This window comes from Hippopotamus amphibius, chromosome 2 (genome assembly GCF_030028045.1).
Source record: "Hippopotamus amphibius kiboko isolate mHipAmp2 chromosome 2, mHipAmp2.hap2, whole genome shotgun sequence".
Classification (NCBI taxonomy): Eukaryota; Metazoa; Chordata; class Mammalia; order Artiodactyla; family Hippopotamidae; genus Hippopotamus; species Hippopotamus amphibius.
Genome location: NC_080187.1, coordinates 108704927 through 108728827, shown reverse-complemented (window position 1 = coordinate 108728827; position 23901 = coordinate 108704927).

Genomic DNA, 23901 nt, shown 5'->3' with positions numbered 1-23901 from the left:
AGTGTGCTCTGCTGTCGTATTGTACCTTCCTTACAAAGCACAAGCTCAAATATAAAATTATTATGGATTTCAAGACAGTGACCACAGATCATTAAACCAAGCATGGTGTCCATGTGAGCCCAGAGCTGCACTTCCACATGACAATGAAGCTTCCCTGCTCTCAGCAGGGATTCCCAGGAGACACTATGACTTGCAGGGATCCCCTGTGCACAGTTCATGCCGCTTAAATGCTGCAGTCAGCACACTGCACCCACAAGGCTAAACCAAACTCTGATCTCTGCCTTTTCAACTTGTAGGACTACAGTGATCTGCTTGGACCTCATCTCACTGCACTAAGTCAGGAAATGCCGCCCAGGCAGGGAGACTGGCCAATTGTAGGACACTCCCAATGACTGCACTTCTCACAGGGGTTTCAATTTGTGCTGCTTGTTTTCCAGTGCCTGAAAAAAATCTGACTCACATATTTTATCCAGTTTATATTATTTATGTTGGGGTGAGCATACTGGGCCCCAGTTACTGTCATAACCTGAAGTAGAAGTTCTTAGCAAGATTTTGTAAAACCTACTAAAAGACTGAATGACTTAAGTGATTAAAGCTCTGATATAGTATCAAATTAATACACTGTAATAGATGGATGTTTGAAATTAAGTCTGGGGGCCACCAGCAAGTTTGAAAAGATTACCCATGTTTTGAATTATATTACTTTTGGATGTTACACCTCTAATATCAATTTCTTTGCTGTTTTGATCTTTTGCCTTAAAAGTTTTTCCTGTTTGGTCACAACTAAAGAGCCATACATTCAATTCAAAGGGAACCTTGTGTCAGATATTGAAGTGAGTTTGGCATTGCAGAAAGGAGATGACAGGGCAAAGTAGGTCTATATTTTAGTTGTATTAAAATCACTTAGGACCTAATACATATTGTTAATATTTTTCTTTACTTGACAGTTTTGTTTTGTTTAATTCTTAAGGTACATTCCATTTTAAGACCTTTATGGACTTTCGCAGAGTCAATTTTCAAGCTGCTTTCTAACTTAGTTACTTTAGAAAAATATTCTGGCCACACTGAAGTCTTTACAATGATAACTGCTTTATTATTTTTTAGTAATAAGCACATCATTAACGAAAATGAAGTAGAAATTATAAACTGCATTGGATAATCAGTTAAACCCTTCTTTATTAGGCAATGTCAAAATTACATCACCTACTGTTATGAGTTATATAAATAATTTAATTATGCCAATTTAAAATGGATGTTTGTTGTCAGGACGTTAACTGCATTTCCACGTGTTGAGAGTTCTGCAATACTGTTTAGTGTGCCCCTATATATCCATTATAGTGGCAAAGGCATTTCTATACACTAACAATGAACCATCAGAAAGAGAAATTAAGGAAACAATTCCATTTACTATCACATCAAAAAGAGTAAAATACCTAGGAAATGTTGAAGTGGTCCACACTGGAGACACATAATTCAAATAACAAAAATTAAAGATTAAGAGAAAATATTAAAAGCAGCAAGGGAAAAGCAACAAGTTATGCACAACAGAACTAAGTGCACAATATGTGTAAAGCATTGAAAGCCTACAACCAAGAATACTCTACTTGGCAAGGTTACCATTCAAATTTGAAGGAGAGAGAGAGTTTTACAGACAAGTGAAAGATAAAAGAGTTGAGCACGACAAAACCAGCTTTACAAGAAATGTTAAAGGGATTTCTCAAAGCAGAAAAAAGACCACAATTTGAAATATGAAAATTACAAAAGGAAAAGTCTCATTGGTAAGGGCAAACATACAGTAAAGTTAGTAGATCAACCACTTATAAAGCTAGTAGGATGGCTAAAAGACAAAAGTAGCAAAATTATCTGTATCCACAATAAGGAGTTAAGGGATACACAAAACAAACAGATTTAAATTTGATGTCAAAAACATTAAAAATGGGACATTGTTAAAGTGCATTTGAACTTTAGAGGACAGCAACTAAAAGTAATTGTAGATTGATTATCTATCTATGTTGTTATATATAAACTTCATGATAACCACAAACCAAAAATCTATAATAGATACACACACAGAAGAAAAATGAATTCAAACATACCACTAAAGACAGTCAAAAAGGGAATACAGCAAAAGAAGAAAGCTTAAAAAAAGAACTACAAAACAACTTGAACACAATTAACAAAATGGCAATAATTACACACCTTTCAATGATTTTTAAAATGTAAATGAACTAAACGCTCTAATCAAAATACACAGAGTAGCTGAATGGATACAAACACAAGGCTTAAACATATGCTGCCAACAAGAGACTCACTTCAGATTTAAAGACACGACTGAAATTGAGGGGATGGAAAAAGATATTCCAAGCAATGGAAATGAAAAGAAAGCCTGGGTAGCAATACTTATATCATACAAAATAGACTTTAAAACAAAGATTTTAACAAAAGACAAAGAAGGGCATTACACAGTAATAAAGGGATTAATCCAAAGAGATATAACAATTGTAAATACATATGCACCCAACATAGGATCACTTAAATACATAAAACAAATATTAACAAACATGAAGGGAGGAATTGACAGTAACACAACAATAGTAGGGGACTTTAATACACCACTTACATCAATGAACAGTTTCTCTAGACAGAATTTCAATAATGAAATACTGCCCTTAAATGATACATTAACCAGATGGACTTAAAAGATATATGTAAAACATTCCATCAAAATAGCAGAATATACATTATTTTCAAGTGCATATGGAACATTCTCCAGGATAGATGATGCTAGGACATTAAACAATTCTCAATAAATTTAAGAAGATTGAAATCACATTAAGTATCTTTTCCAACCACAACAGATGAGACCAGAAATCAACTATGAGAATAAAAACTGCAAAAAAACCCCACAAATACGTGGAAGCTAAAAAATTGCTAATGAACAACCAATGGGTCAGTGAAGAAATAAAAAAAAATACCTGGAGACAAATGAAAATGGGAATACAATGTTCTAAAATCTATGTGATGTACTTTAAATATATGTAGTTTATTGTAAAAAAAAAAAAATTCTATGTGATGCAGCAACAGCAGTTCTAAAGGGGAAGTTTATAGCAATACAAGCATAGCACAGGAAACAAGAAAAAGTCTCAAATAAGCAACCTAACCTTACACCTAAAGAAACTAGGAAAAAAAGAACAAAACAAAAAGAAGGAAAGAAATAATAAAGATTAGAGCAAAAATAGAGACAAAAAACAATAGAAAATATAAACAAAACTGATAAACTTCAGCCAGACTCATCTGGAAAAAAAGGGAGATGGCCCAAATAAATAAAATCATAAATGAAAATGGAAAAGTTACAACTGACACCACAGAAATACAAAGGATCACAAGAGATTACTGTGAACAATTAAGTGCAAATAAAATGGACAACCTAGCAGAAGTGATAAATTCTTAGAAACATACAATCTCCCAAGACTGAATTGGAAAGAAATAGAAAGTATGAACACACCAACTACCAGTAATGAAATTGAATCAGTAATTTAAAAACACCCAGCAAACACAGGCCCAAGACTAGAGGTCTTTACAAATGAATTCCAGCAAATATTTAAAGCAGAGTTGATAAATATCCTTCTCAAATATTCCTGAACTTGAAGAAGGAACACACCCAAACATATTCAATGAGGCCAATGTCATCCTGATACCAAAACCAAACAAAAACACCACAATAAAAGAACATTACAGACCAATATCACTGATGAACATAGATTCAAAAATTCTCAGCAAGATAATAGCAAACCAAATTCAACAGTATTTAAAAGGATCATACACCATGATCAAAGTGGGATTTATCCCAGGGATGCAAGGATACTTTGACATCTGCAAATCAATCAGTGTGATATACCACACTAATAAAGTGAAGAATAAAAATCACATGAACATCTCCATAGATGCAGATAAAGCTTTTGACAAAATTCAACATCCATTAATGATTAAAATCTCTCACCAAAATGCATTTAGAGGGAAAATATCTCAATATAATAAAGTTTACATACAACAAGGCCATAGCTAACATGATACTCAACGATGAAAATGTGAAAGCATTTCATCTAAGATCAGGAACAAGACAAGGATTCACACTCTTGCCACTTTATTCAACATTGCATTGAAATTCCTAGCCATAGTAATCAGACAAGAAATTGAAAATATAAGAAATCTGAATTGGAAAGGAAGAAGTAAAACTATCACTGCTTGCAGATGACAATGCCACCAAAAATATTAGAACAAATAAATTTAGTAAAGTTGCAGGATACAAAAATATACAGAATTCTGATGCACTTCTACACACAGTGAACTATCAGAAAGAGAAATTTAGGAAACTATCACATATAAAATTGCATAAAAAAATAAAATACCTAGGAATGAATCTAGCCAAGAGATAAATACCTATATTCTGAAAACTATAAGATGCCAAAATAAACTGAAGATAACACAAAGAAAGGAAACATTTACCATGCATGGATTGAAAGAATTAATATTGTTAAAATCACCATACTACCCAAGGAATGCTACAGATTCAATAAAATCCCTATCAAAATACCAATGGCATTTCCCATAGAACTGAAATAAATAATTCTAAAATTTGTATGGAAACACAAGACTCCCTAGCCAAAGCAATCTTCAGAAATAAGAAAAAAAAATGGAGTTATTAACTCCCTGACTTCAAACTATCCTACAAAATTAAAACAGTATGGTACTTGCACAAAAATAGATACATAGATCAATGGAACAGAATAGAGAGTTCAGAAATTAATTCATACGTTCAATTCATCTATGACAAATGCAAAAAGAGTCTTTAATAAGTGACACTGGGAATATGAATAGCTACATGCAAAAGAATCCAAAATGAACTATCTTCTCACACCGTATATATAAACTCAAAATGGCTTAAAGACTTACATGATAGATCTGAAACAATAAAACTCCTAGGAGAAAACATAGGCAGCATACGCTTGGACATTAGTCTTAGCAATATTCTTTTCAATCTGAGCAAAAATTGAGTGAATGGAACTACATCAAACTGAAAGCTTTTGCACAGTGAAGGACACTACCAACAAAATGAAAAAGCCACCTACTGAATGGGAGAAGATATTTGCAAATGATGTATCTGATAAGGGGTTAATATCCAAAACATACAAAGAACTTACACACCTCAATATAAAAACAAAAACAAAAAAAAAACACTTCAATTAAAAAATGGGCAGAAGACCTTAGTGGACATTTTGTTTTTTGAATTGACATTATTCAAAGAAGATATAAAGATGGCCAACAGGTACATGAAAAGATGCTTAATATCACTAATCACCAGAGAAATAAAAATCAAAACCATAATGAGCCATCACGTTACACCTGTTAGAACAGGTATCACCAAAAAGATAATAAATAACAAGTGCTGCCAAGATATGATACATAAATATATATATACAATAGAATATTACTTAGCCATAATAACAATGGAATTTTACCATTTGCAGCAACATGGATGGACCTAGAGAGTATTATGCTTAGTGAAATAAGTCAGACAGAGAAAGACAAATACTGTATGAATTCACTTCTATGTGAAATCTAAAAAAACAAAGTAAATAAGCAAACATCACAAAATAGAAACAGACTTACAGACACAGAGAATAAACAGGAGTTTGCCAGATGGGAGGAGGGTGGAGGATGAATTAAATAGGTGAGGGTGTTTAAGAGGTACAAACTTCCAGTTGCACAATAAACGAGTCACAGGGTTAAAATGTACAGTATGTGGAATACAGTCAATAATATTGTAATATCTTTGTATGGTGACGCATGGTAACTAGATTTACTGTGGTGATCATTTTGTAATGTATAGAAATATGGAATCACTATGGTGTACACATGAATCTAACACAGTGTTGTAAGTCATTTATACTACAGTACAAAACAAACATGTAAGTAAATATGTGGAAAGCAATTAAACTTTGAGTAGGATAAGAAACATTAATATCAAAATATCAGAATAACCATATATTCTATGAAATAATAGTAATATAAAATTTAGGTATTTTTGACAAATCTCTTTCATGAAGGCAAAATTTGTAAAGCTTCCTGGGAATATGTGGGTGATTATAGTGGGTATGGAGCAACATAAAATAGAATACTGTAGAAGAAGAAAGTGGTTCCTAATTTTTCTCTAATGTTCAGAAACTGACAGGTCTGAACATTGGTAACTGGAGGGAAGGGACAGGGCAAATTATGTTTCAAATGGAGTCGTTTGTAACAGGAGCAAAAGATGATATTGGAACTTCCTGCTGTCCAGGATTAGCTTTTTTAAGCAATGATTAAACTAAAAACTTTTGTAGGAGAGTCTTGAGCTCTCAGTGATGGAGCATCGAGGCAAAACACTGTCCTTTTTTATAACATTTAAATAATTGAAACTGTAAAAGCATTCCTAAAGTGCTTGAAGTCGATTCCTTCAATTGTGGTTGTGTATTATTGTTCTACAAGTGGGCAGGCGATGGTTGACATTAGTTTTTATATACAGCACTTCCCAATTATAAAAGTAAAAGTCATGCTGTTTGATAAATATCATACCGATACTTCTTCCTAGAAATCCTTTAGATTGACATTTAATTTCTTGCAGTTCTGCCATGTTACTGTGTGATTTTCCAAGTCTCTTGGCCTCTTTGTTTTGTTATAGGTAATTGAGAAGATTAAAGTGAAAATTTGCACTTTAATTCTCTGCTATTTGAGTAATAAATTTTCTTTTATTAAAAATTGTTAAGGGGACTCACCTAGTGGTACAATAGTTAAGACTTCGTGTTCCAACACAGGGGGTGTGGGTTTGATCCCTGGTTGGGGAGCTAAGATCCCACATGCCTCATGGCCAAAAATCCAAAACATAACACAGAAGCAATATTGTAACAAATTCAATGAAGACTTTAAAAATGGTCCACAACAAAAAAATCTTTAAAAAATGTTAAAATTTTGTCAATGATGCATTAAGACTGCATAATGCTTTTTTTTCTTGGCATGTTGATCAATTCTATTTTTTCTTTTCACTAATTCTTAAAATAACAATAGAGAAAACATTTCCTGGCATTTTGCGACTTCTGATGCTTTTTTTTTTTTATTCCAGAAGTGAATGATTTTGCCTGATCCTCCTTTTCTAAAAACAAAACGTTCTTTCAGAGGGTGCCCCTGAACTTCCCATCCACCTCCTCCTCCTCTCTGTATCTCAGAGTTACAAATCATATTTTGCTCATAGCAAATATCAGAAGAAAATAGCTTTCCAAAATTATTTTTCTCACAATTGAATGCACTACTTTTGCCATCCCTCTAATGGGAAGAAAAATCAACACAAAATCAAGTTACAATCTAATCTCCTCAGAACTTTTCTCTATTCCCAGGGCTCCCTGTATACAATCTAGAATCTCATAGTCCTGAGAGTTGGTAGAAGGAGGTAAGCTGTTCTGGCTTCACAGCTCCTAAAGGAGGAGGTGAAGCAGAGATTTACTTAAGGTAGTCTAATTAATCAAAGTCTGAGAGGAGGAAGTGGTCAGATTTCCTGAATTGTACTGCCTTAATTTGTCCTATTAGATTTAACTTATCTTTAGTTTAATTCAGTCAGACTGGCATGAAGAAAGTATGCCTACTCAAGCACTTCTGGTAGAATATACTAACAGACACTGCATAATATATTAATAATTAAAATGATCATTGGGGAGAATATTGGCCTGAAGAATCTTCCAGATGAATGTTATCTTGGGGAGATACCCAAATAAATGACTTATTTACTAAGATGGTATATCAGAATTTTTCTTGCTATAATAATTTAATCATGAGGTCCTATTTATCCTACTAGATTAATCAGGTTGAGGTAAATGAAACTAATCATCACTAAATACAGTGTGAAGAATTTGTATTTACAATTACCAAAAATATCTAAGGAGAAAAATTCAGAGAACTCTTCTACACCTGCATTGGTTAAACGGTAATGCAGGAAAGGCACATTCCCTCGTGCTTTTATAAAATTTTAATGTAACACCAAGAAAACTGAAGTAATGGGATATTTCATTATTTTCAGGACTTCCACTATGCTCTTCCTGGGTTAAAACTTCTTTGAAATACCTGATGTGTGTATATCCAAAAGAATTTGATGCAGCGTAGAGGAGAGTTCAGACTTGGGCAGTAGAGACTGTGAGTAAAAACATTTTACAGAATAATGAGGAGACCTGGTCTGTTTCTCAGTAGGCTTTAAGTGCAATATTAATATTAACGTTGATCCTGATGTGCTTTCTCTCTTTTCTTACACAAATGGATGTTTTAGTGTGTTTTTTCCCATTTACTTTACACCAGCTATTTCTGGTTTTAGAAGATACCAGTTCATATCTACAACTTAGTTTAACATACAATTCATACAATGTAAGACTGTTTTCAAATAACGAAATAGATAAACATACGAAATAATAAGAACATTAATTACAATTAAAAATATAACCATCTTTGCTACCTGTAATAGATGACATAGGTCTAAGGTCCAAACACAATAATATGCATAGCACAATAGACTCTCATTGGAAATAAAGCCATTTTACACTACTATTGCCTATGATGGGGAATTACACTAATAATTGCAAAGTTCCTATTTATTTTCACCATCATATTGTTTGGAAGAACTCCAAAATAAGGAAACATCTATGATCTGTAAAATAAAGATGTTCAAATATCTACAGCTTGTATACATGTAACTTAAACAGTATTGGCAGTAAATACACTATTTAAAAATTAACCCAACCAACCAACATGTGAAGCATCTTAAAATCAACGTTCATTTTTCTCAGTCCTAAAAACAACATTATTTACTTTGGTTTCTGGGCTGTATGTAAAGAGCTTGGAAGTTGTCACTCAATCTCCAAAATAAGAAAAAGCTGAACGAACTGAAAAATCAGCTCTTCTTAGATCCATCAGAGAAGTGAGAGCACAGAGGAAGCTGCTGCCCCCAAAATGGGAGACGCTGACAGGTGCATGTGGAGAATCGGAACTTAGCAGTGCCGAAGCCCAGGAGCAGAGGCCAGTACCAGAATAGGAATATCTACACTGCAACCAAAAAACACCTAGGGACTCAGTGTGGACAAGTCTGAGAGTTAGAAACTCCAAGGGGATCCAGTCACAAGGGCCTCCACCATTGTGACTTTTACCTCCACTTTGAATAAGTTCTCAGAGGAAATATCAGTGAAAAATTCCCTAAACTATTGGGATTTTTTTTTTTCAGAACCTATCCAATCTGGGAAAAGGATATACCATAGTTTAGCCCATACTAGCATCCTATCCCACAAGGTGGGGAACAAACTGAGAAAGACTTGGGAGTGCGCTCTCCAGAGGCACAACTCACTAAAGGATTGAGAACTAATCACAGAACTGCGGAAGCTTCCCCTCCCTGCTACCCAACCACCACAGTACTAAAGGCCTATTTATAGCAGTTCCTTTTGCCCAGGACATCATATCCAGCTATCAGAAAAAAATTACAAGACATGTTAAAAGGCAAAAGTACAAAACAAAAAAAGTTTGAAGAGAGAGAACATCAGAATCAGCATCAGGTATGGTGGATACATTGGAATTATCAAATCAGGCTTTAACACCTATAATTAATATGCTATGCCCTTAGCTCCAATGGATAAAGTAAACAGCAAACAAGAATGATGGGCAAAGTAAGCAGGAAGATGGAAATGCTGAGAAAGAACCAAAAAGGAATGCTAGAGATAAAAACACTCGAACAGAAATAAAGAATGCTTTTGATGGACTCTTTAGTAGATTGGAAATGGCTAAGGAAAGAATCTCTGTGCTTGAGGATAGAAACTTCCAAAACTGGAAGGTAAAGAGAAAAACAGAAAAAAGAACAGAATAGCCAGGAACAGTAGGACAACTACCAAAGGTGTACCTAGAGGGAGAAGAAAGAGATAAAGGAACAGAAAAAATATTCAAAGCAGCGATGACTGAGAAATTCCCCCAAGTTAATGTCAGACACCAAATTACAGATGCTGGAAGCTCAAAAATTACCAAGCAGGATAAATTCCAAAAATTCTACACCAGGGCATGTATTCAAAATCCAAATATCAAAGATTTTTAAAAGAAGATCATAAAGGAAGCGAGAGGGGAAAATGTCACAATTATACAGGAACAAAGATAAGAATTCTATCCTATGTCTCCTCAGAAAATATGCAAGCAAGAAGAAAGTGAAGTGAAATATATAACATGTAGTGAGAAAAAACCCCCATCATCCTAGAAGTTTGTACTCTGCAAAACTTTCCTTCCAACCAAAGAGGAAATAAAGGCTTTCTTAGACAAACAAAAATTAAAGGAATTTGTTGCCAGTAGGCCTGCCTTGCAGTAAATAGTAAAAGAAGTTCTTTAGAGAGGAAAGTACTATAGATTAGAAACTTGTATCTACAGAAAGATAGTAAAAGCATTAGAGAGGGAATGACTGAAGGCAGAATAAAATTTTTACTTTTCTTATTCTTGATATCACATAAAACAACTTGTTGCACATAATATTAACACTGTATTTGACTATGTAGGCATATATAAAAATATGCACATGCATGCTTACATATAAGTTAAACAAATGACAGCAATTATATAAGGGATAAAAGGGAGGAATTAGGATGATCTTATTATTATTAGGTGCTTACACAACCTGTGAAGCAGTATAGGATATACTGTTATTTGAAAGTGGACTTGGATTAGTTGTAAATATAGTTAGCCAACTCTGGGAAATGACTATAAAAGAAAAAAAAGAAATATAACTCATATGCAAGAAGGAGAGAAAATGGAATCACATAAAGTGCTCAATTAAAACTAAAAAAGGCAGAAAATGAGTGGAAGACAAAAAGAGGGAAAAAATAGGGCAATGGATAGAAAACAAATATCATAAACATTAATCCAAATATATTATTAATCATGTTGAATATTAAAGGTCTGAACACACCAATTAAAACATAAAGACTGTCAGAGTAGGTGCAAAAACAAGGACCAACTAAATGCTGTCTACAGGAAACCTATTTTAAATAGAAAACATGTATATATTAAAAATGAATGCAGAAAGATAGGTCATGCTAACAAAAGTCAAAAAAAAGCAGGAGTAGCTATACTAAATAATTTCAGACAGATCAGGCTTTAGTACAAGGTAAGTTATTAGGGAAAAATAGGGGCATTAAAATGATAAAGGAGTCAATTATCTAATAAAATATAAAATGTGTATGTCTAAAAACAGAACATCAAAGTACATGAGGCAAAATCAGATAAAACTTCAAGGAGAAATGGATAAATTCACTATCATAGTTAAAGATGTCAGCAACCCTCTATCAGCAAGGAACAGCTCTATAGGCAAAAAATCAAAACTGACAAAGACAAATTCAAAACGCCATCAATCAACTGGATATAATGAACGTCTACCAACTACTTCATCCATCAAGAGCAGGATACACATTGTCCCAAGCTCACAGGAAACATTCACCAGGATGGACAATATTCTAGACCACAAAACATACCTTAACAAATTTAAAAGGACAAAAATCATACATAGTCTCCTCTCAAACCACAATGGAACTGAATCGTAAATTAGTAACAGAAGTTAAATGAAAATTAAAATACAACTTTTAAAAATTCATGGGATACAGTGAAATGGGTGTTTAGAGGGAAATTTATTTATAACATTAAATGCATATGTTAGAAAAAATACATAAAACCCATCATCTAAACCCACATCTTAGAAACCTCAAAAAAAAAAGATGAAATTAAATCCAAAGTAAATAGAATGAAATAAAAATAAAAGTTAGAGAACAGATTAATGAAATTGAAGATAGAAAATCAGTAGAGAGTTAAAACCAAAAGGCTAACTAGTTAAAAAAGAGATGACACAAATTGCTCATGTCATAAATTAGAGGGGACATCACTACAGACCATAATGACATTAAAAGGATATCAAAGGAATTTTATAAACAACTCTATAGCCACAAATTTGATAGACTAGATGAATTGCACCATTTCCTTTAAAAGACACATTTTGCTGAAACTCACACCAGAATAGACAATATTAGTAGGAGTATATTAAAGAAATTGAATCAATAATTAATAACCTTCCAAAACAGAAAGCACCAGGCTCAGATGGGTTCCCTGGTGAATTCTACCAAGCATTTAAGGATTATATTAATATTCTACAATCTCTTCCAAAGGACAGAAGCAGAGGGAACACTTCACAAATCACTCTATGAGGCCAGTATTACCCAAATACCAATATCAGACAGACATTACAAGAAAAGGAAACTAAAGACCAGTATCTCTGATGAACATAGATGCAAAAATCCTCAACAAAATATTAGCAAATTGAATCCAAATGTATAAAAAAATTTATATACCGTGACCAAGTGAGATTTATTCCAGACATGCAAGGCTGGTTCAAAATTCAGAATTCATTAAGCATATCCCTCATATCAATTGGCTAAAGAAGAAATATCACGTGATCTTAGCAACAGATACAGAAAGAGCATTTGACAAATTCCAACACTATTTGTAATACATATTCTGAGCAAACTAGAAATAAAGGTGGACTTCCTCAACTTGATAAAAAATCAACAAAATTCCACAGCTTAACATAGTACTTAGAGAAAAAATCAAAGGTTCCCCACTAAAATTATGCAAAAGATAGGGATACTCTCTCACCACTTCTTTTCAATATTCTACTGGGATACCTACTTAATTCAGTAAGAAAAGAAAAAAATAAATAAAAGGTTTACAGATTGGAAAAGAGGAAATGAAATTGTCTTTGTTTGCAGATGACATGGTTATGCATGCAGAAAATCTGAAAGAATTAACAAAAATGTGGAAATAATAAGTGATTATAGCAAGGTTGCAAGATACAAGGTTAATATACAGAGCCAATTGTTTTCCTGTGCACTAGCAATAAACAAGTGTATTCGACATTTAAACACAGTACCATTTACCTCAGCACCCTCAAAATGAAACAGGTAAATATCTAACAAAATATGTACAAGATCTATATAAGGAAAACTGCAAAATTCTGATAAAAGAAATCAAGGGAGCACTAAATAAATGGAGAGATATTACATGGTCGTTTAAGTAGGGAGACTTGATATCGTCAAGATGTCAGTCATTTCCAGCTAGATTTCTAGATTCAAATTCCTGGCAAGTTTGTGTGAATATTACAAACTGATTCAAAGTTTTTATGGAGAGGCAGAAGACCCAGAAAACCAACACGATTTTAAAGCAGAACAAAGTTCAAGGACTGACACTACTAGAGTTGAAGATATACTGTAAAGCTACAGTAATCAAGACAGTGTGATACTGGTGAAAAATAGGAAAAGAGATTAGTGGAACAAAATAGAAAGCCCAATATTAACCCTACACACATATAGTCAACTGAACTCTGACAGAAGAAAGGCAGTACAATGGAGCAAAGATCATCTCTGCAACAAATGGTGCTGAAACAGCTGGACATCCACATGCAAAAAAAAAAAAAAATGTATGTAGACACAGACCTTACACCCTTCACAAATTAAATAAAAATGGATCACAGACCTAAATATCAAAGCTACATGCCTCCTATAAGATAATGTAGGGGAAAATCTAAATGGCCTTAAGTGTGATGAAGACTCTTTAGATACAGTCTCAAAGGCATAAATATTTCCATGAAGGCAATATTTAATATGTTAGACTTCATAAAAAATTAAAAACTAATGTCCTGTAGAAGATACTGTAAAAAAATGAAAACAGAAGCCACAGACTGGGAGAAAATATTTGCAAAGCACATACCTGATAAAGGAATGTTATCCAAAATTTACCAATAACTCTTAAAGTATAACAATAAAATATGAACAACCTGATTTAAAAAATGGGCCTGATAAAAAAGGGCTTATGTTTTTCACAAATGGAATTTTGTATCTTTGGCTCCCTTCAATGATTTCGGCCACCTCCCATCACCCATCACAGGCAACCACTAGTCTGCACTCTGTATCAGTGAGCTTCTTGGTTTTTTAAAATTTAATTCCACATCTTAGTGACATCATATGGTATTTGTTTTTCTCTGACTTATTTCATTTAGCATAATGCCCTCAAGGTCCATCTATGTCATAACACAGGGCAGGAATTCATTCATTTTATGGCTGAGTAATACTCCATTTATATATGTACCACATCGTCTTTATACATTCACCCATTGATGGACACTTCATTTGTTTCCACATCTTGGTTATTGTAAACAATTCTGCAACCAACACAAGCATGCATGTATCTGTTTGAATTAGTGTTTTCATTCTCTTCAGATAAACACACAGAAGTGGAATTGCTGTTCCATATAAATTTTAGAATTATTTATTCTAGTTCTATGAAAAATATCATGGATATTATGATAGGAATTGCATTAAATCTGTAGATGGTTTTGGGTGGTGTGGACATTTTAACAATATTAATGCCTCCAATCTATGAATGTGAGGTGTTTTTCCATTTCTTTTGATCATTTTCAACTTCTTTCAACAATGTTTTTTGGGTTTTTTTAATATTTTTTTATGTTTTTTTTAATTGGAATATAATGGTTTTACACTCTTGTACCAGTTTTTGAGGTACACCAAGGTCAACCATCTGTATTTATACACATATTCAATAATGTTTTATAGTTTTCAGAGTATAGGTCTTTCACCCCCTTGGTTAAGTTTGTTTCTAGCTATTTTATTTTTTGATGCAATTTTAAACAGGATTGTTTTCTTGTTTTCTCTTTCTGATAGCTCATTTTTAGTGTATAAAAAAACACCAGGTACTTGTATATTAATCTTGTAGCCTGAAACTTTACTTAATTCATTTACTTGTTACAATAGTTTTCTGGTGGAGACTTTAGGATTTCCTATATTTCTTCCCTTCCAATTTGGATGCCTTTCATTTCTTTTCCTTGTCTGATTGCTGTCATTAGGACTTCCAATACTAAGTAGAAAAGCTTATATGGAACCACAAAAGACCCCAAATTGCCAAAGCAATCTTGAGAAAAAAAGAACAAAGCTTGAGTTATCACACTCCATGACTTCAGACAATACTACAAAGCTACAGTAATCAAAACAGCATATTACTGGCACAAAACAGAGACATAGATCAATGGAGCAGGATAGAGAACCCAGAAATAAACTCACACATTTATGGTCAATTAATTTACAACAAAGGAAGCAAGAATATACAATGGAGAAAAGACGGCCTTTTTGATAAGTGGTGCTGGGAAAACTGGATAGCTACACTGTTAAGGAATGAAATTAGAACATTTCCTTACACAATATACAAAAATAAGCTCAAAATGGACTAAGGATCTAAATAATAAGACCTGAAACTACAGATCTCCTGGAAGAGAACATAGGCAGAACACTGTGACATAAATCATAGTAATATTTTTTTGGATGTCTCTTCTAAAGCAAAAGAACCAGAAGAAAAAATAAATGTGGCCTAATTAAACTTAAGAGTTTTCACACAGCAAAGGAAACCATTTTACACAGCAAAGGAAATTTAAAAAAGACAACCTACTGAATGGGAGAAAATATTTACAAATGATAAGGGATTAATATCTAACATATATAAGTACCTCATACAACATGACATCAAAAAAAAAAAACAAAAAAGAACGTGATTAAAAAATAGATGACCTGAATAAACATTTTTCCAAAGAACATAAACAGATGGCTAACAGGCACATGAAAAGATGCTCAACATCACTAATAGTCAAAACCATAATAAATCACCTCATACCTGTGAGAATGACCATCATCAAAAACTCTACAAATAACAAATGTTGGCAAGGATGCAGAGAAAAGAGAACCCCTGTACACTGCTGGTGGGAATGTAAAGCAGTGCAGCCACTATGGAGAAGAGTATGGAGGTTCCTCAGAAAACTAAAAATAGAACTACCATCTAACCCAGAAATTCCACTCCTTAGTATATATCCAAAGAAAATGAAAACACTAATTTAAAAAGATATATGCTCCCCAATGTTCATTGAAGCACTATTTACAATAGCCAAGACATGGAAGCAACCTGTCATCAACAGTTAAATTGAGAAAGAAGATGTGGTACATATATACAATAGAATACTACTCAGCCATAAAAAAATGAAATTCTGCCATTTGCAACAATATGGCTCGACCTAAAAAGAGGAAGACAAATACTCTATGTTATCACTTATATGTGGGATCTGAAAAAATAAACAATCAAATGAATATAAGAAAACAGAAACAGACTTGCAGATATAGAAACCAAACTAGTGGTTACCTGTGGGGAGAGGCAGGGCAGGGATGGGAGGGAGCACAAAATAGGGATAGGAATTAAGAGATACAAACTACTGTGTATAAAACAAATAAGTAACAAAGATATACAGTACAGCACAGGGAAATAAAGCCATTATTTTGGAATAACATTAAATGGAATATAATATATAAAAATATTGAATCTCTATGTTGTATACCTGAAACTAATATAACATTTAAATCAACTATACTTCAATTTAAAAAAAAAAGAAGAAAAGGAATAACTAGGTTCAGTAATATGTAAAGCAAGGACTGAGTCCTACTTTCTAAAACACCATCTTTAAAAAGGGAGCGTGGGCTTATTATCATAGAGTTTTAATCCTACCTGTAAAAATTGTCTTGCTCTACCACTTACTTCCTGAGGTATTAAAAAGAGTGTCCATCTTGTCACACTTGCCAATTTTCCTCAAATGAGCCCAAATGGTGATCTTGGGGTATTTCCAGCCCCACTGCCCATCCCTCTGTGGTTCATTACAGGAAGTTGTTTTTCAGTTGCAACATCTTAATTGAACTCTGTGATAACTGGATGAGTGTGCTGCTGCTGAACTTTTACAGTAAGTTGAGAGCAGTCTACTGACAAGGTCACGATTATTTTGTGATTCTACATGACTGTATTCAGCAGCCAAATGCTCTCTGGATTCTTGAGATACTGTCAGTTCAGATTTTACCAAAAATGAACTTCTAATGGAAACTTTCCCACCATTTCTTAAATCCTCCCCACAATTTTATAAATTGACCGCAGACTATCAGATGGTAAATTTCTTTTAATGTGTTCCACTATTTTCCCAGTTACCTTTCAAGTAAGTAATTTCTTTTTCTACTCTAGCATTTAGCTTTTTGCCTGCCGCTCTAAAATGTTTCATATGGTCTCTAAAATGTCAGTGTCTGTGAGTTTGTTCAAACTCAGAAGAAAACCTTATTATAGCAAAGACTAGGGAAGAAGTACTATATGTTCTTCCTACTTTGAATCACTTTAGTGTTAAGGGTAGAGGAATTACCTGTCAGATTGACCCTAAATTAAATTGACTGGGAGAAAACCAGCAGTGACTTCTGTTTTCTCCTTGTGATCAGTATGTCCGTGCTGTCCTCAAAAACATTCTTGTCTTTTCTCCCTGCCTGGCCTCTTAATTATGACCAATGGAATTAAATTTTTACCTTCCGTACCATTGCATCCTTTTTCTTTAATATATAGTGCTATGTTACACATAATAATTGTATATCACTTTTAACCACTTACAAATAATTTTGGATAGTCTTTTCTTACATTTAAACACCTAAGTATGCATAGTTTTATTGGCAAATTGTTAAATAGTAAAAGAATTACAATTTATCTCAAGATTTATATTATTTCTCCAAAGAGACTTCCCTCCTAATTGTAATGCTCCTTTCTAATAAGGAAAGGTAGTTTTCTAAAAGTATTATAAATCTATTTTCAATATCTTATGAAAACATCTAAAGTATAACTAATTATTTTATATGTATTTGCAGAAATTCACTGGAAAGGGAGATAGAACAGCAATGGATAAAGTGTAAATTCTAGAATAATTTTAAGCCCATTACAGTATCAACAAAATTCTGACAGGCAAAATGTGTTTGATAATGTACTGATTAATATATCCCAGTCCTTGGCATTCCTCAGTGAGTATGGAGAGACAGATCTGTCATTGGAGGTGGACAAACTGGCAGGAGGTCACGTCACCTGCTGCTCGTATCTGTCAGTACCTGGCTTTGGGGCTGTAAGGCTACTCCAAATGTTTGTGAAGGATGAAAAATATCCTTCATCAAGCTTTGGTCAGGGTGGCCTGATTTTTCTAATGGCAACTGCGGCTATGCAGACACGAGATAGAAGTAAGCTATTCCGTTCTCTTACAAATCATGAAACGTGCCCCTAACTATAGAACCAGCCCCTCTCCCTCATCCACTGCTTCATCATTCCCCAGCTTACGACTCCACATCCACTTAAAATAAATGCTAAAGAGAAATATGTAATCATTGAGCAAAGTTCTTCAGAAAAGCATCAATTACAAAAAAGCAAACCTCTTTACAAAAAGCAAAACTACAGCTGTGGCAGTCCAAAGGAAATCAAGATCTGTGCAAATTGGGGGGAGGTGATTTTCAAATTGGAACCTGCTAAGTAAGAAAGAGAATATTTAAGATTCCTAAACAAGCTGCCTCTGCCAGGTCAGCACCAGGGAGTTAGAATGAGAGAGAAGAATGAGGTAAGAAAGGGAAAGAGAAAAATGTATTTTCTTTATGGGCTTTACAATGAATTGGATAAATGCATTAAGTTATGATGGCAAATATAAATCAACAGCAACTCCGGGTGCTCTGAGCAGCCACAAGTGAATGTGGCCCTTTGACTGAAGAGAAATAGCAGGAGCTCCCTAGAGAGGATTCACAGCAAAAACACAAACACCATATTCATCATGAATAACATATACTGCCTGAAATAAGAATAAACCTTTCAAGAGAGGCTAAGAATTCTCTGTGTCCTCATCACTGCGGTTAGCATAAAGAAGAGAGGAAAACTGGATGAGCATTTCTTTGCATTTGAAAAAACAAATACAATTTTAAAGACCAAAAAAAAACAAAAAACACAAAACAAAAAATATGGTTTGGCTTTTCCAACTTCTTTGCTTTTTAAAGGATGTTTTCAATTCACCAAACCTAAGAGCATATGGTGAAAGCACTGAACTTTTATCTTTAATTTACAATCCCAGGTTTACTTTCAGTTGTGAATGTCCCCACATATTACTGCAGGCTTGTCAGAGTCATTTGAGACCTGGCATACATTTGACAGAGGATTACAGAAACATAGAGCTTTGAAGAGCTTAGCTGTGTTGGTGTCCATTCCAGGTGTTTGATAAATGAAGAGAAAGTCCAACAGGAGCTAATTTATTTTCACAGATTCACTCTAAGGTGTATGTGAGTCAAAATTCCTGTGGTTCCTGACTGCAAACCAATGTGACTTACATGCTTCTTCTATTTGCATGCCTTGCATTTAACTTTACATTCTAACTTTCTGAAGTTATTATTTTCATATTAATCCTTTTAACTTGGATTTCTTTACATAAATTTTAATTGAATTTTTGTCCTCTTTGGACAGGTATATGAGTAATTGCTAAAGAATATAGCTTACTGCAATTAAAAAAAAAAAAAACCATAGTATGGTTGAATCAGTACAAAAACAAAACTCATATATAGGCTGTCTGTAGGAGATTCACTTCAGATCTAAAGACTCACACAGACTGAAAGTGAGGGGATGGAAAAATATATTCCATGCAAATGGAAATCAAAAGAATGCCAGGGTAGCAAGAGTTATATCAGGCAAAATAGACTTTAGAACAAAGATGGTAACAAGAGACAAAGAAGGACACTACATAATGATCAAGGGATCAATCCAAGAAAACATAACAATCGTAAATATATGTACACCCAACATAGGCACACCTCAATACATAAAGCAAATATTAACAAACATAAATAGGGAAATTAATAGTAACACAGTAGTAGCAGGGGACTTTAACACCACACTTATATCAATGGACAGATCATCCAGACAGAAAATCAATAAGGAAACACTGATATATGTATCATTATATATGGACTGATATACATATTATATTTCTGGAACATTCCATCCAAAAGCAATAGAATACAAAAAATAAATAAATAAATAAATAAATAATTAAAAAAAAAAAAGCAGTAGAATACACACTATTTTCAAGTGCACATGGAACTTCCACCAGAATAGATCAGTTTGGGTAGGTGATAAGAGCTTTTCACTTGAATTCAACACTATACTTAATAGTGGAATGAATAAGCTCTAATGGTCAAATCCTGTTCTTCAAGATTTTAACCCAAAATGGAAACATATAACTAGGAAGAGAATATGAGGTAGAAAAATAGATATGATTCTGTTTTGAATATTAGGATGTATCTTGTATACACTGTGCTCAAGAATAGAAGTGAAGAGATACGTATGCCAGGTCAAAACTTCAAGAAGTTCCTATTAACACTGATCACATTTTCTCCACGCTGTAATGTATTTTCCCTATCAGCAGGTACCAACTGCAGAAGTTTTCTCAGTGGGAAAACATTTCTCAAAATAAGATTCTTCTTTCTGAATCCCTTGGTGCATTGTACGTGTACATACATATATACATGTAAAATTGTACAAAGGATACACACACACACACACACGCACAGAAAACATTCAAATAACTTATATGATAAAGATAAAATGAAAGGTAAAAACACTTCTATTCAGTCTCTCCCACCAACTCTCAGCCTACTACCCAAGAAAACAATTGTTTCTTATGTATACGTCCAGAATTTATATGTGAATGCATGTGTGTCAGTTTAGAGAATAAATTATAAGAAGACTGACCTCAGACCAACAGCTGCCAACCGCCCCTATACTCCTAACAACTACCAATGAAAAATTTAAAAAATAGTCAAAAACTCTTTCTGTACTTTTCTCACATCACCGAAGAAAGAGAGATGATTGGAGTGGCATTGGTGGAAACTGAATTTTAAAATCTCTGGATCAGATGCCCAGTGTCCTGAGAGACACAGACCATGTGATCCCACCTGCTGCAGGCCTAGAGAAAGGTCTGTAATGGGATCAACCCGAAAAGCTGCTGTCAGTCTCAAGGAGTGTAGTCTGAACTGGTCTCTCACTTAGGCTTGAGAAGCTGACAGGTCAGGAGACTGAGGTGTGCGAGTTTTTCTAAGGGAAAACAGAAAGGGTCCACCCCAGGTAGGCATGTCCTCCTTGAGCAAAGACCTGATGAAAGCTGGAAAAGAATGCCTTTGTAAAACTGTCTCCAGTCCTATCCAAGAAGCCTGCCTAGAGAACATAGTAACCTTAGCATAAAGAACCTAGAGAACAAAGTAACCTTAGCACAATGCCTGGGGTATAAAAGGTAGACCCATAAACAACCAGCTGGAAAGATGTGATCATTTTGCAATGCACAGAAATACCGAATCACTATGTTGTGTAACAGGAACTAATTTAGGGTTGTAGTCAATTATACTTCAAAAACAAACCAACCAAAAAAAACAAACTCAGGAAAAAAAGATCAGATTTGTTGTTATCAGAGGTGGGGGTGAAGGAAGGGGTAACTGGATGAAGGCAACCAGAAACTACAAACTTGCGGCTGTGAAATAAAGAAGTGCTAGGGATGTAATGTAACCCATGATTAATATAATTAACACTGATGTACGTTACATATGAAAGCTGTTAACAGAGTAAATCCTAAGAGTTCTCATCACAAGGAAAAAATATTTCTTTCATTTTCTTTTTTTTGTATCTATATGAGATGAGTATTCACTAAACTTACTGTGATAATCATTCCAGGATGTATGTAAGCAAATTATTATTATTACACAGTATCCCTTAAACTTATACAGTGATGTATGTCAATGATATTTCGATAAAAGTAGAAGAAAAAATAAATTAATAAAAAAATGCCGAAAAACCCCAAAATAAAACAGAAAAATGAACCATGAACCTCAACACTATCTGACATTCAAGGTGAAATGTGTTAATTTATCAAAAACTTCTGTTCCTGTTTACTGAAGCTCTCAGCCACTTGGCCAACCTCTAAGTGACTCTAGCAGAATTTCGGCTGCGTGAATACAGCTTTTCCTGATGCTGGTGTTACATTACACACAAATTTTCCCATTGCCACCTTCGAACTGCCTGCTCCCCACCCACTATTAAATAATTAAGATTTAACCAGAGAACTGAAGATTTTCTTTCTCTTTGGCCATAAACCTACCAAACGCTCTATATTCTAAAGATATCTTGGCCACAAGTAGCCACCACAATGGATGCATAAATGTCAGGTGTATTAACGGTTTATCCAGTGCCACCTCCCCCCCTCCCCCCCACTCGCGGACGAGAGATGGGGCTTTCTGAGCTTCCCCACAGCCCCGGTGGCTCTGAGCTACCAGAAATCACGATCTGGAAAGCTGAGTAAATGGCCCCGCATCAGGGGTTCATTTTCCCACTCCTATGCTCCCTTACATCACTTTTAGGGCCAAGGTTTGCTCTGAGATCCTGAGTTCTTATGGAACGTAAAGGCGGCTGCCTGCTTTGAGGAGACCATGACTGTTTGTGAGAAAGTGTTACTTCTTAATCATGAAAGAGCTCACAGAGCTCACGAGCGATCTGCCACATAAACTAAATGGGGACATAAATTCCAGGACACATGTTCTGTGTTTCAGCCTCGCATGCATGTTGGCTTATATTTGCAAGATTGGAAACAAGTGCGTATCTGGACAAATTCAAGCTGCCAAATTCTGTTTGATCTCCCCCAAAAGGCAATTGTTTCATTTTCTAAGAGAGATAATTACCTAATTACGTACCTGTCATGGGTAGAAATTACCAGCAAAGACAATACTTCATTAATAAACTTCTCAATATGATTTCAAAAACTCACAGGCGACACGGGTTCTGTCTGCGCGTGGCGGGGGGCACGTGAGCAGGGACAAATAGGCAAGATGGGGAATGGCGTGGTCTGTCAGGCTTTACGCTTCTTGATAAATGAGTCTATTAACACATAATGTTCCCATTTACGCTGGAATTATCCTGAGACTGAATTAGAGGCTAAAACTATTCTCATTAACCCTCCAAAGAACAGCTTGTAAAATAATGTTACCCTAATATTATTATAATTACTAGCAACATCAATTATAAGGATGTGCATTTGTTTCATTTTACAAATTCTCTAAATACAGATGGCACTGAATTATAAATACTCAACATGCAGGCACACTCCAAATCTAAAATATATATATGTATACATATATGTATGGGTCTAGACATTGATACCACTAAAACCTTTGCTTACATAGATTTTCTATCAGATGCACCAGTTGCTGATACAGGAAGTTGAGACTGTAAATGCCTTTGGCCCTTTATATTCTGATTACACATCAACAGTAAATTATTGAAGTGAAGCCACCAGGACACACAATGTCTTCTCCAGGATGTGCCCCTGGACCACATCCTTCCTTTACTTACCTAGTCTATAATCAAGGTAATACTGGCATCAACCTCCAAGCACTGTTGCCAGTGGTAATAAACGAAGGCACACGTCAGGAACTGAGAGCAAAGCCCGGTATAAAGTAGGCTTTTGATTACAGTTGCTTTCTTATGTATCATGCAGAGTTTTGTTTTTTAACTTTTTGTCACATGTGCTTTACCATTAATGTTGATTACTTCTGAACTATTTGAGAGTAGGTTGGACATATCATGCCATTTTTTTCCTAAATATTTCAGTGTGTATTTCCTAAAAACAAGGATAGTCTCTTCTATAACCACAGGACAGTTATCAAATTCAGAAAATATGACATTTAGTCTTTTTATGACTCCTCCACAGATCCACGTGTACCTGTGTGTGTACACAAGCAAAGTCCAGCACTGGCTATCGCTGTGTCTATGACTCTTTAAGGACCTTGTGAACTGTTTTTGCAAGTAACAGAAACCTGGACACTGAGGCTGGGAGGCCCTGAGAGATGG